Raw genomic sequence first — 15,171 nt, 5'->3', positions numbered from 1 at the left:
TGCTTCATATTTGGAAAATCCCGGTGTGAACTTGATCAGGACACAGGTAATTAAGTTGAAGGCCTAAGCCTACTTCCCCACAAAAAAAGTCTGAGAAGTAAAAATATTTCTGAGGGTCAAAATCCTTTCTGGAAATGCATATGCTAATTCCCTAGCTTCCCAGCTTGGCGGGGTTCCCTTTAGCAAGTAGGGTGTTTATTACATAAGCAGGTTCTTCTTGGACAGAATCTTGGGGGCATCACAAGATTCTTAAAAGAACTGAGGCATTTTTAGCCTCGAGCAGATGGGCGCAAGGACTCACTTTATTAGAGTGAGTAGGAGAGTGGACAAAATGAAAGAAAGGAGGCCCGGGGATTCTGGATGTAGGAGTAAGTGAGAGCTGGCAGGGCCTCAGAGGAATCCTGCGGACCCTGCATCTTTCTCAGCCTCCTCCACTACTGTAACTACTAGTGTAGCCTGTACTGTACTGTAACCTGCCACCTTAACCACTGTTGCTGCCAAGGTAGCCGTAGCTGCCATTGGTCAGGATACGCAAGCACAGAGCAGGAGTTGGTCACCGAGATCCGGCCTGCTGTGTTTAGGCCAGAGGTCCTCATGGAGAGCAAGCGGAATCGTGTAAAGGTCTATGTGCTGAAAGAAGATCAACAATGGGGCCAGCTGGGCATGGGACAAATCTCCTCAAGTTACATAGAGCGCCTCCAAAGCGTGTGTCTGCTTGTTCGGTCAGAGTCTGATGGTTCACTGATTTTACAGTCCAAGATACACCCAAACGTGCCCTATCAGAAACAACAGGGTATGTTAATTGTTTGGTCTGAAGATGAGAACCATGGTGTGGCACTAAGTTTCCAGGATCCAGCAGGCTGTCTAGAGATCTGGGAAGACATATGCCAAGTCCAAGGTAAAGACCCAACTGTTGAAATCACACAAGATCTTTTGGATGGACCAGACCAATTTGATGAAATGCCATCAACCAGTACTCTGGTTGAGCTGCCGAACTGTGAACTCCATACACTTGAAGAAATAGCTGATCTGTTTACTTCTGTCCTTGCTTCACCTATACGTAAAGAAAGGTTGGCACTGATCTTGGAAAATGAAGATTATATTAAAAAACTACTGCAAATATTTCACATTTGTGAGAACCTAAAGAACATTGAAGGCTTACATAATTTGCACAAAATTATTAAAGGCATCTTATTCCTCAACAAAACTCATCTGTTTGAGATCATGTTTTCTGATGAGTGTATCATGGATGTGGTGGGATGCCTTGAATATGACCCTGCCTTGACTCAGCCAAAAAAATATAGGGAATTCTTGACCCAAAATGTAAAGTTCAAGGAAGTTATGCCAATAACAGACTCTAAACTTAGGCAAAAAATACATCAGACCTACAGAGTGCAGTACATTCATGATATTCTTTTTCCTATACCATCCATATTTGAAGAGAATCTTCTCTCTACTCTTACAACTTTTATTTTCTTCAACAAGGTTGAGATAGTCAGCATGCTGCTGGAAGATGATGTGTTTTTGTTTGAAGTTCTTGCACAGTTAAGGGATAAGACTACAGATGAAAATAAACGACGTGAATTATTATTTTTTTTCAAGGAATTCTGTGGGTTTTCCCAGACACTGCAGCCTCAAAGCAAGGATGCTTTATTCACAACATTGTTACAACTGGGAATTCTTTCTGCTCTTAAAATTTTAATGAGCATGGATGATTTCCAAGTAAAGATAACAGCTACAGATATATTTGCTTATTTGGTAGAGTACAGTCCATCTATGATCCGAATATTTGTAATGGAGGAAGCTCAGGATGGTGAAGATGATGAACTTTTTATTAATGTAGTAATTGAACAAATGATCAGTGATACTGATCCTGAACTTGGAGGTGCCATTAATTTGATGGGACTTCTTCGTTCTCTACTTGATGTGGACAACATGCTGCTAGTATCCAATGAATGTGAAAGAAGTGAATTTCTAAATTTCTTCTATAGACATTGCATGCATAACTTGATAGCACCAATTTTGTCTACCACTTCAGAAGACAGAGATGAAGAGGATTATTTATTTGGACCTGACGAAAACAAAAATTGTCTCAATAATTATCAAACAGCACAGCTGCTTAGTTTAATTATAGAACTACTCACATTTTGTGTACAACATCACACATATCACATTAAAAACTACATATTGAGCAAAGACTTGCTAAGAAGAGTCTTGATGTTGATGAATTCAAAGCACACATTCCTGATCTTATCTGCTGTTCGTTTTATGAGAAGGATGATTGATCTTAAAGATGAACTTTATAATCGTTACATCATCAAGGGAAATCTTTTTGATCCAGTTGTAAATGCATTTCTGATTAATGGAACTCGGTACAATATGCTAAATTCGGCTATTATTGAGCTATTTGAATATATACGAGTGGAAAATATCAAGTCTCTTGTTGCACATATAGTTGAAAAGTTTTACAAGGCTTTTGAATTGATTGAATATGTTCAGACATTCAAAGGACTGAAGATTAAATATGAACAAGAGAAAGACAGACAAAATCAAATAAGTAAGAATTTACATTCTATACTATATATTAAAATTTTTTGCAGAGATGCCAATGGCATGGAGGAGGTGAAGGCTGATATGTATTTTAAGGAAAATACCACAGATGTACTTATGCCACCAATGGAAAATGACTTTCCAGATCATTATGATACATCTATAGATACTAAAATACCAAAAGAAAATGGAGAAAAGGTAGACCTTCTCAAAAGAACATCTTCCGGTGAATTCAGAATTTCTTCATCTAGCTCTCCTGATTCTGAGGATGAAATGAGTACCCCATCCAGTAGCAGTTTGGTTGGTTTAGTGGATTATCCAGATGATGATAATGAAGAAGAAGATAAGGAAGAAGACAAAGCATCCCCCAGAAAGAGACCTCATCTTGACTTATAAAACAATTATGGGAGACCCTCAACATATGCTTCAACTAAAATTCTATCAATGTCAATAAACTAAAAAGTCGATCCCAAAGACTTTCTCATATGAACTTTTAAATATACAAGTAACAAAAATTATGAAGAAAGGAATTAATTCCATAAAAAGAAAACTTCCCATAATATATACATACAATGAAATAGTAATCAGCACCTGAGTGATGACTTACTACAACTTGTTTATTTTTCTTTGGTTTAGGGGATAGTTTGGGAGGAGGAAATAGGTTGATGAAATATTGTCAACACAGTTATCACCCAGGAACATATATTAGAAACAACTGTAATAGTTCCATTGCAAAACCTACAATATTATTTGCAGAAAGGTTCTGGCCATGTTTTTCTTTACTCTGGCTGCATTTTTTGAAAGAAGTTTGTTTATATAGTAAACAAAGTCAACTGTAAAAATTCATAGGCTCCTGCTGTGAAGATTTAAAAATAATTCAGCCTTATCAATAATTGGGGGGGGAAGCAGTTTGCAGTATGTATTTCCATGAATATAAAATAAATCTGGATTCATAATATGCAGTTATTAGTGTAACCTTTTTAAAGATAAGAAGTACAAAGAAACACCCCAGTAGTATGCCCAAAGTGTTCTCTGTGTGACCTTTGGAGTGAGTAGAAGGTTGGGAAAGTTGTTTTCCAATTAATTAGGTTTGTCTTTTCAGAGCAGCAGATGTTTTAGAGTATAAGTTATAAAGACTAATATAAAAGGTAGTGATAAGTGAATTGACATTTATTATCCAGATGCCACTTTGGACCAAGAAAAAGTTAAGTGTCAAAGTCAGCATACAGGACCTGAAGTTTTTCCATAAACAAAAGTATAATATGAAAAATACTTTATTAAAGTGTGTATAAGTGAATTCCTAAAAATAATTCCCAAAAAAGAGTTAAGAGGACTCATTTTTATTTTTAAATTTATTTATTTATTTATTTATTTATTTTTGGTACCAGGGATTGAACCTAGGAGTGCTTTACCACTGAGCCACTTCCCCAGAATTTTTAATTAATTTTTTTGAGGACCTATTTTTTAGAGGAGCAGGTTAACTGAGTCTATTTTCCCTGGAATCATTTAAAGTGAAAAGGAGTTCTTACCGTTTTGTAGATTTTAGTGTTAATATTAATTTGGGCCATTATTTGGACAAAGGTAGGCTGTGCAGATAGGAAGTATAATTTTATATAAAAGTATTTATTTTGTAGATTAAAATACCACTGTACTTGTTTTGTACCTATTTATATTTATATTGAACTATAAAATTCAGAAATTAAAATATAATGCTGTAATTCTAAAAACAAAAGAGACCATTTTAAATTTACTGTTCTACCAATAGGAGACACAGTTTATGCAAAACTAGAAACTGCAGTGTAAAAGCTAGAAAGGGTCTATACCTAAAATAACAAACAATAATTTCATCAGATTAAAAACTGATTTCATCAGTTTAGACTGTGGACGTGAACTCAGGAGGTAAAATTATACATTGGATAGGATACAACACAGCAGAAAAATTGCATTTTCACACTTTTCAAGCTATGCTAGTTAAATTAAATGCTATAATGGGATTTTTCATGTATTCATGTTGTGATTGTATGTCAAAAAAGGTGGTTTCTTAGAAAAGCATTTCACGTTTTCCTTCTGGGTAGAGTGTCATGGGGGCAGTTACCCATAATACACATAATACACTTATTGTTTTGTTTAGTGTGTGTGTGTGTGTGTGTGTGTGTGTGTGTGTGTGTGTTTAGTATAATGAAAGCAGACCCACTTCTTTAAAAGAGAAGCTATTTGCAACTGGACAGAGAAGAAACATTCTATTTTGGTGTTATTTCTGTTTATTCTTTTCCTCCCAGCTAGTTTCAATCTGTTATAAAAAATGGACCCTCTAATTAGAAGAGAAAAATATAATATTTTTATATCTTGATGTATTTTCCTCAGTGAGTTTGAAAGATGAGAAAAGTATATAAATACAATGGGAATTAAAAGTGAAGAAGAAGGAAGAGGAGGAGGAGGAGGAGGAGGAGGGCAGGGAGGAAGAGCAGAAAGTGGGGGAGGAGGGGGAGGAAGAAGAAAAATTATAGGAATTCTATTGAGCTGTATGACCTCTGTGAGCCCTTTTCTAATTTCAGCTAGTTAACATCAGGAGAACAAGCAAGACAAAGAAAATGGTATAAAGGAAAATTGTCTATCATGTGGCCTAACCTACTATTAAGGGAACATTTAAGAGGGCAACAAAACACAAAAGAGCAATCCTTACTGTATAAAATGAGTGAAAAAGTGACCAAAGTGTTTAGATTTTTTGATGTTGTGTGGGAAAATATATAGTCAAGAATGTTTGATCCCATCTTTAATATTTTTAGAAGTAATTTACAAAGGACCCTGAAGTAGGTTATTTATGATATGGAAAGAAGAAACACTTTGAAATGGTCCTATATATACCATAAAATCCAAGCCAGAATTTTTGGATAAATACTCTGGACTCATGATGTTCTTGGCTTTAAACACATGATTTCTACCAATTTTTATGTTTTATCGATCTTTTAAACATACCAAAAAGGGGAGGGTGATATAACAGACAAAGCAAAAACTTCATATTCATATAGTTCTTGATAATAATGCAAGCTCTGACTCTTACTAGTTCTATTTCCATGACATTTTCCATGACAATTTACTTATTTTTTCTGCTAGCCACAATTTTCCCAGCTTGTCTTAAAAATTAGAAGCTATATGTAAATTACCCAGAACATATTTAGCACTCAAGAAATAACTTTTGAAACTCATTATCAGCAGTAGCAGCAGCAGCATTATAATCATTCCTAAGAAGATGAGGTATAAAGCCAGCTATACCCACTTATATCACTAGTTATGCTCATAAATTAAAAATCTTATATTCTAGATCAAATTGACAGCAATAAATAAATTAAAAGTTAATGAATTCAGTTCTAGTTGGTGAAGTCTTTGTGTATGCATGGTGCCCTGCTGAGACACAACTGAAATAAAAACATGAAAGTGGGAAACATAAAACCTCAGAAAACAAATAAAGACACATGTAGAGTGGTATCTTCACCATTGGCATGTTAACCAAGAAATGAGAGATGATAGGAGTAAAAAGTAAAATTGAAATTAATGAAATAGGAGGCCAGGTGGGAAGGGAAATGAACACTTATAAAAGTGACAAAAGTCACTAACTCTTATTCCATCCATGTGTAACCACAGAAGGCAAAGTTGTCAACAAGAATGTATCCCACTGGGCTTGGTGGCACATGCCTATAATCCTAGAAGCTGGGGAGGATGAAGCAAGAGGATCTTGAGTTCAAAGCCAACTAAATAAAAATACAAAAAAGGGCTGGAGATATAGTTCAGTGATTGAGTACTACTGGGCTCAATTCTTTGTACTCACAAAAAAATATCCCTAGATAATGGATCATATGGCCTTTCCTTGAAGCAACTGAAATAACAGGGAAAGCTGAGGGCCCTGGTATGCATGTTGTTGCTTCAGAGTTAAGCCTTTCTCTTTAGGGTTGCTATAGTTTGGGTCTAAAATACACACCAAAATCCAATATGTTAAAGGCTTGGCTTCAAGTTTGTTGCTATTGGGAGGTAGTGGAAACTTTAAGAGGTGGGGTCTATTTAGAGGTCTTTGGGGACATGCCCTTGAAAGGGATATGGGATCCCAGACCCTCTCCATCTCTTTCATTTTCTACCCATAAGCTGAGAAGTTATGCCCTGACCCCTATGATGTGCTGGCTCAACAGAGGCCTAAAAGCAATGGGGTCAACTGATCATGGACTAGAACCTTTGAAACTGTGAGTCAAAATAAACTTTTTATCTTAATAAGTTGATTGTCTCATATTTTTTATAGCCATATGAAGCTAACACAAGAATGTTGGAGAATTTAAGATGCTAAGAGTTAACAACCCTCAAGGTACAAGTCACAGTGTTATAGGGAAAGACACATCTTAATCCCTGGCTCCCATCCATCTATAATTTTAAAATATTTTAAAAAATAAAAAGTCTTTTCAATGTATTGAGTCCTAATTCCCCACTCTGCAAGTGGTACCTACCTGAAGTCAGTGACACAGGTTGAGAATATTTGAGGTAAACTTTAAGGTTCATAGTTTAGCTCAGATAATTAAATGTAGTCCTTATTTTGAAAAGTGACTAGTCAATACAGTCTGCTTGTTTATCTTTGGCACTAGGGAGCATGGCATTAGTCTACTTCATGGGATAACTGGGATTGGGGCTGTGGATGACAGCAATAGGTATGTGTGTGGGGAGGTATAGATGTTAGTGCACACACATGAGGAGGAGCTAGGATTATCCCCATAGACCTCTCAATAAGGTAAAAGGAATGTTTGTCAGAACTATCTGGTCAGTGCTGGCAGAACTAGCAGTCAATTAAATTGAAGGTTCTTTTAACAGTTTAGGATAGCTGCACCAGAATGGATTCCTTGGTGGATAGGGAAGCTTCAGAAGAAGTTCTGATAAGGAAATTCATTAAGGCCCCTCTATCCCCTGTACAAGCCTAAGTGAGTTATTGCTCTTCTTCTATCTACATAATACCTGAGTATCCCATATCAGTAACTATAACTTTGATGTTTACTTTTTTCAATCATATTGTACACTCATCCAAACCTTTTATCTAGAAGGAGTAGATGAAATAGGGATAAGGACATATTTATTGAAAGTAACAAAAATTAAGTTTGAATCTTGTAGGTCCCATTCTTGCCACGCTGCTACAGACAGGCTATACCAATCAGGATAGCCTAGGGAAGGCCTGGAAATGATCAGGAAAAATTCTAAATCTTCAAAATAAGTCTATATAATTTCTCATTCCTTTAGTTTTGATCACTAGTTGGGAGATGACTAAGAAGGAGTGATCCTCTCCTAGGGACAGCCATATTCAGTATCCAGATTGTCTTATTCTGATACAGCCTTTTTCAACTTCCACTCTGAACATTCTGGCTCAAACAATTTACTGTTGTGGGGGCTATGCATTGTAGCATATTTAGCAATATCAATGACTTCTACCCAGTAGATGACAGCAGCACAAGCTCACTTGTGTCCATCAGAAATGTATATAGAACATGTTAAATATCTCTTTAGGGAGCAAATTACCCTCAAAAGTGACCCACTCACTTAAAGATGTGTGAAATTTGATTCATGTGTTTGTTTTTGCTTTGTGGATATTGAGTCTAATTCCTCCAGCCCAAGTCATTTTCTGTCTTTCCCCCCTATGTACAAGGCCCAGGAACATATAAGGTATATGTATTATGCACTCTCATCCTCAAGAGAATGGGCCTTACTTAAAATTATAAAGATCTTTGTTTAGAATTATAAATACCTTTGTTTAGAATCTGGGTTCTGCCTTTTATTATGAATATAACCATGGCATCTCCTTTGACACCCATGATTCTCAGTTTTCTTTGGAAAGTATGTTCAGTAACATTGTTATCACTAAATAATGTCCTACCCCTCAATTTATGTTGAAGTCCTAACTCCCACTATCTCAGAATATGACTGTATTTTGAGATATTCTTTAAAAAGGTAAAATGAAGTCATTAGGGGTAGGCTTTCATCTGATATAGCTGGAATTTTTTATAAGAGGAGATCAGGACACAGAAACATACAGAAGAAAGGCTATGTAAAGAGAAAGGGAGAAGGCAGTTATCTACAAGCCAAAGAGAGACGTTAAAAAAAATACCACTCTGTCAAGATATTGATTTCTTCTAATGGGAAGAAATTTTATGATAATTAAATAATATATGTCCTGTAAATATTAAATAGTTATTATAAAGAGTTCACAAATGAGATATAGAAATAGCTGTTCTTTATTGAGCATGGTGTATATGTCAGGCACTAAATCCTAGGCAATTTATCTACATTATTTCTAATTTCACAATGTACCTACAAGGTAGGTGTGGTGGCTATGAGAATGTACCCCACAGAGAGGGAATATAATTGACTAAGGTCCCCAACTGCTGTGCTCTGAAATCATTTTTGTATCTTCTTCTAGTTCATGCTTCCTAGACCTGCTCCCAGTCAGCAGTTAGAATGTCAGGGAAACTGAAGCAGGATCATTCCTGAAAGGTAAGCAACTCCTCTGACTAGAGACTTTGGCTTCAGGGATTTCTGCAGGTCTTCCTGAACTTTCTTTGGACTTCAGGGTGATCTAGGATGTTTCTATCATAGCTTAGTTCCCTGTCACTTTTTTCACTTGGAATCAGAGTGTATCATGACGTGATGACTTTCCCAGTCTCCTCCAGCTTACTCCCTGTTGCTTCTCCCTGGCCTTTTACCTAAAAATATAATTGTATACTAAGTGCTCACATGACAATTGCTATATTAACATGATGTGTATTCTGACTCTATTTTCCAGAATAAACAGAGAGCTTTATATTCAGAATTACATAGCTATTACTACATATAATTTTGTCTGACTCCATACACTGGGTTTTCTTTCCCAACATTTGTCTAAAAATCTCTACTGAAAGTACTTTAAATATTAAAACTATTTTAAAAACCTCATTTTATATTTATTAATAATAAAATAGAAGTATAAAATCAATATATAAGATCTATGGATACTCTAAGCACATAGATAGTAACAGAGTCCATTTTTCTGCTTTACCCATGTTTCCAAAGTTTATGTTAAGCTAACACTGTTTGAATTCTTTACAAAAACACAGCACTTTGCCAAACACTGTCATCACATATATCAGAAAGTTGCTAAAGTGGTAGCCAGTGAAATTTTCAGTCTTATCTCTGAAATCAAGAGTATAAAATAGCTAGCTTCACTATGGGCCAACATTGTGGTAAATGTGTGTATATAGATATTAGGGTACTTTAATAATAATAACAGAGGTCCATGTCACAACTTCTTATGTGTCCCCCATGCTAGCATATAGTTTCCTATTTAAGGAAAATGTTAGGAATAAAGGTCTACTCAATTTACCAAGATTAAGTTTCAGCTCCAATACAGAATTGTGACTTAAAAAAGAAATTATATCTGATCTTATAAACAGTGAAATTAAATATATTATACTTTTGAGTGTGTGTACTGAGTGTTTCAAACATTAGACATGCATTGACTTATGTCCCTAAGTTTCTTTTGTTATCATTATTATTTGTTCTTTTTAGATATACATGGCAGTAGACGAATCCTTTCTAGGTTTCTGTTGGATTGCCTCAATGTTTGTTTGCTTTTTCCCTTTATTGCATTAAAAGTTATTCTTTCTATTTTTATGTGCTAGTTAATTACTTCTAAATTGTAACAAGCATACTTCATTTTACGTGAGTTAATCAGTCTATCTTTCCCTTGGATAATAAAATAAATTATTTTATATCTACCACTTCTCCACTGTACTACATGTGATTGCTATTTTAATATATCTGACATACTTACCTGTTTGTACTGGAACATTTTTAGTCTCTAAATTGTTGGAATCAGAAACAAACCAAATTTGAGTTACATTATTTCCTGGATACTGCAATGACTAAATTGAGCAATTATATGAGTATTATTTAGAGAAAACTGCAGAAAAGTACTTCTATTGAATAGTTACTAAGGCAACCCTTTGGGGGGGAAAAGGCATATGAATGGGCTCAGGAGCCTGATAAGCTACCCAGTAATATTGGAATGTTTCTTTTGCACAAATTTTCAAACATATCCTATAAAATCCAAAGAGTACTTTAATGTATCACATTTGACAGTAGGAAACATACACTGTTTTGGTGTGTGTTCAAAGATTGCAAAATATTAAAGAATGATAGTTCATTTCAGACCAAAAATAAAATATTCTGTGAAGAGCTATTCATATTTTTTTCTCAGATTTGAGCACTATATTTTAAATGTAATTAAATTTTGTATGATTTCTGTTGATGCTAAGTAATGTTTTAAAAGTATTAACACATAACATTATAGGAAAATCATACTATGCTAGAGTCTAGAAAGCACACAGTTTTTCTTTTTATAAATGCATCTTAATAATTGGATTATGCATGATGGTTTTATATATCTTTACTACTATTGCAGACAGGGAAAAAGTGTGGAATACGGATTTATAATAGTCAGGTTTGTGTCATTATTGAAGTAGTTTCTACCTATTGGGCTTGAGATCATTCATGTAGCCTCTGAATCTCAGGTTACTTATCTCTAAAATGATGTTGATATTATAAATAATAATGTAGATAAACTTTTAAAATACCATGGGACATTGATGAACATTATCTACTTAGTTTAACTGACACTGTAACAACATCTCTTTTAAATCTAGCAACTAGTGAAGTTTCATTATTTCTCAAATAAAGTATACCAGGATATACATACCTATAACCCCATATTGAAATTAGACTTTAAGCAATGATTTGTGATAACTTTTTTCTTTGTGTTGCTGGGGAATCAAACCCAGGGCCTCATACATGCTAGGCAAGTGTTCTACCACTGAACGGCATCCCCAGCCCACAATAACTTCTTTATGTTTTTACAAGGTGTTTAACTCAGATGTAAGGTAATTAGAATCATTTCTTTGCTTTTTTCCTGTTTCTCTTTGATATTTATAAAATGATACTTTATATGTGAATATAGTATTCCTGTAAAAATAACTACTAATATGATTAAACTCTACTTTCACTATCGCCTGAAATCTATGCTCTATCATCCCCACATTTTTCTTAGGATCCCATTTTTAATAATTGAAGTACATGAATTTGATGTTCCATAGATTCATACAAATATACCCATTGCAAATTTGTACTATAGCTGTTTGTATATTTTTAAAAAATGTATACTTTGCTATATAACATTAGTAGATATTTACTCTTTATCTTTCATATTCTCTATCAAATTCCTTGAGAAGTATTCTAAATTGCTCATGAGAAATTCAATGCCCAATTCTTAGGAAAGCAATTTGGTTCTGTGGAAGACCAGGAAAAAATTTGCTATTTCAAAAGATATACATTTCTTAATCCCTGTGAATGTTATATGAAATATCAAAGTCTTTATAGATGTGACTAAATTAAGAATTTTTAAATGGGAATATTATCCCAGATTATATGGGTAGACTCTAAATGAAATTAAATGTGTCCTCAAAAAATGAAGACAAGAGGAAATCTGATACACACACAAAGGAGAACACAACATGAAGATAAATCAGAGGGAGATTTGAAATCCTAGCCTTGAATCCTGGAGTGCTTTAGTCACAAGTCAAGGAATGCCTGAAGCCACCAGAAGCTGGAAAAGATAAGAAACAGTTTTCCTTTTAGAGTTTATGGAGGGAGATCCAACATGGCGGCGGGCAGAGAGGCTGCGCTCTTAAGGCACACCCAGTGATGGGAACATAAAATCACAAGGATAACTCTTGGATTCGTCCAATGGAGATTCTCCTAGCAAAATTCCTCTGAAGAGAGACCGCCCGGGAGCTACTAGAATTTTTTTGAAGCGTCTGTGTGACCCGGACGAGCGGGACCCTGCCAGAGACGCGGAAATTCCAAAACTAACAGCCACAATCCGCGCACTGCGGGCACAGCTGCAGATCCGTCCACCCGCCCGCAACCAAAGTGACTGGGTCCTGCTAGACGCTGAGACACAGCTTGGCAGGAAGAAGTCTTTAGCCAAACCTCCACAACCCAGAAGCTGAGGCGAACCGGGCCGGACCAGTCCCACCCCTCCCCTCAGACACTCCGGGAAGGAGCCTGGGGCCCGCCATAGCAGAGAGGTGACGTCATCGGAATTCGGCCGCCGGAATTCCTTCCCAGCAGAATCCACTTTAGCAGGTGCGTGACTTCCCATACTGATACAGGCAGCCAGGAAACTTCATTGATCTCTCAGGGGTCGTGTCCGTAGGGAAGCAGAGGGGATCCCAGACCCCAAGGCCCCCATATCACCAGCGGTGACCGCCAGGGTCTTAGCCGCCAGTTTACCACAGCACTGGGGCTTAAAAGGGACACGGGGTGGGGCTGCAAGTGTAACTAGACCTTGGGGGAGTCACTTCTGGGGAACAGGACCTGGCTGGTAGACTGACAGGAGGAAGGGGGTTAAGAGCTGGAGAAGTGAAATGGCTCTGGACTGACAAGTCTGAGAGACCCCCAGGAGACGCCCTACAGAGACAGCTCTTGGCTGGTAGAGAGCAGACGCTACTCTTGGAGGGCACAGCACCGCCTACTGGAAGAGAGGAAGGTGGATCTCTAAGACTTTAATTTTTGTGTTTTTTGGTGGTTTTTTTTTTTTCTTTTTTTGTTGCTGTTGTCGATATTTTATTCTCTCCTTCTTCTCTCCCTGTTCCTTTCTCCCCTTTTCCTTCTCTCTTTCTATCCCATTTCAAGTCTTATTGTTCTTTTCATTCCCCTCTAATCTATCTCTACCTATAACCTTTTTTCTTTTTTTAACAGCACCCTCACTCCCCTAACCCCCAACTCTCATACCAAGCATTACATCTTCCATTACGTGTAATTGTCTAAATGCAAATAGGTGAATGTCTCGAGGCTGTCTATAAGACTCATAAATACCTAGCTACTATCAGCACCCCGATCCAATTGCCTGGTAGTATCCACCTTCAGTGGAGCAATCTTCTAAAGTAGCCAAGACATACTAATCATCGTACCACCAGAGCACCCAACCTAAACATATAGTCCTAAGAACAAACAGCAAAACATTATATGCATACAGAACCTGGAAGCCTTATATGAATTGAATGAATCAGCTGTAAAGTACAACAAAGCCCAACATTTCTAGGCACAATCTCCCACCACAAAAGAGAGACAACAGAGATATACAAAGCCAAAACAAATGTATAGGAGAAAGCAGTTACTAAGCAGTCAAACAGAGCTGGAAAGCAACGTGAACAATATGAAAAAACAAGGAAAAAAAAGTGTTACAAACAATAGAGGACAACCTAAATTTACAGGAGGGCCCAGAAGAATCAGAAACATGGACAGGGAAAGAAATCAAGGCATACCTAATTCAGATGGAACGGAATATTAGAGAAGACATGAGACAGCAAATCCAAGCATTGAAAATATATTTTGAAGAGGAACTAACCACACAAATTCAATCCGCAAAGAATGAGCTTTATCAGGAGATAGAGGTGTTAAAAAAAATCAAGCTGCAATCATAGAAATGCAAGAAATGGTAAATCAGATTAAAAGCGCTAATGAGAATATTACAAACAGACTGGATCAAGTAGAAGTCAGAACATCAGATAATGAAGACAAAGTTTATCAACTTGAAAAGAATATAGTCAAGACAGAAAAGATGCTGAAATCTCACGAGCAATCTATCCAAGAGATATGGGACCTCATCAAAAGACCTCATCTGAGAGTCATTGGGATAGAAGAAGGCACCAAGAATCAATACAAAGGAATGGATAGCATACTAAGAGAGATAATACTAGAAAACTTCCCAGAGATGAAAGATGGAATGGATTGCCAAATCCTGGAAGCTTACAGGACCCCAAACATCCAAAACCATAATAGACCAACTTCAAGACACATAATTATGAAGATAGCTAACATACAGGACAAGGAGAGAATACTAAAAGCTACGAGAGAAAGGAGGCAGATTACATTTAGGGGTAAACCAATTAGGTTAACGACTGATTTTTCATCACAGACTTTGAAAGTGAGAAGATCCTGGAACAACGTATTTCAAACACTGAAAAATAATGGATTCCAACCAAGAATCCTGTATCCAGCAAAAATAAGCTTCAGATTTGACAATGAAATTAAAATATTTCACGATAAACAAAAGCTAAAAGAATTCGCAGATAGAAAACCAGCACTGCAAAGTATGTTGAGCAAAATATTACAAGAAGAGGAATTGAAAAATAGTGCCCAAAATTAACAGTGGGAGGAATCGCAGTAAAGGGGGAGAAAAATAACCAAAGAGGGAAAACTAACCAATCTAAAATAAATAAATAAATAAACATGACTGGAAGTACAAACCATATTTCAATTGTAACCTTAAATGTTAATGGCTTAAATTCACCAATCAAGAGACATAGGCTAGTAACCTGGATTAAAAAAACAGATCCAACAATATGCTGCCTTCAGGAGACTCACATGATAGGAAAAGACATACACAGACTGAAGGTGAAAGGGTGGGAAAAATCATACCACTCACATGGCCCTCGGAAGCAAGCAGGAGTGGCCATTCTCATATCAAATAAAGTCAACTTCAAACCTAAGGTAATCAAAAGG

At 36.3% G+C, this 15,171-nt stretch overlaps 1 pseudogene; it reads left to right on the top strand.

The window, feature by feature from the left end:
* The first annotated feature begins 567 nt into the window (after positions 1 to 567).
* On the top strand, positions 568 to 2,946 carry LOC143639352 (serine/threonine-protein phosphatase 4 regulatory subunit 3B pseudogene; annotated as a pseudogene).
* Positions 2,947 to 15,171: the final 12,225 nt, after the last annotated feature.

The sequence above is a fragment of the Callospermophilus lateralis genome, chromosome X (genome assembly GCF_048772815.1).
Source record: "Callospermophilus lateralis isolate mCalLat2 chromosome X, mCalLat2.hap1, whole genome shotgun sequence".
In the NCBI taxonomy this organism is placed as follows: Eukaryota; Metazoa; Chordata; class Mammalia; order Rodentia; family Sciuridae; genus Callospermophilus; species Callospermophilus lateralis.
The sequence above is the reverse complement of the archived record's forward strand: the minus strand, read 5'-3'. Positions and strand labels throughout refer to the sequence as shown.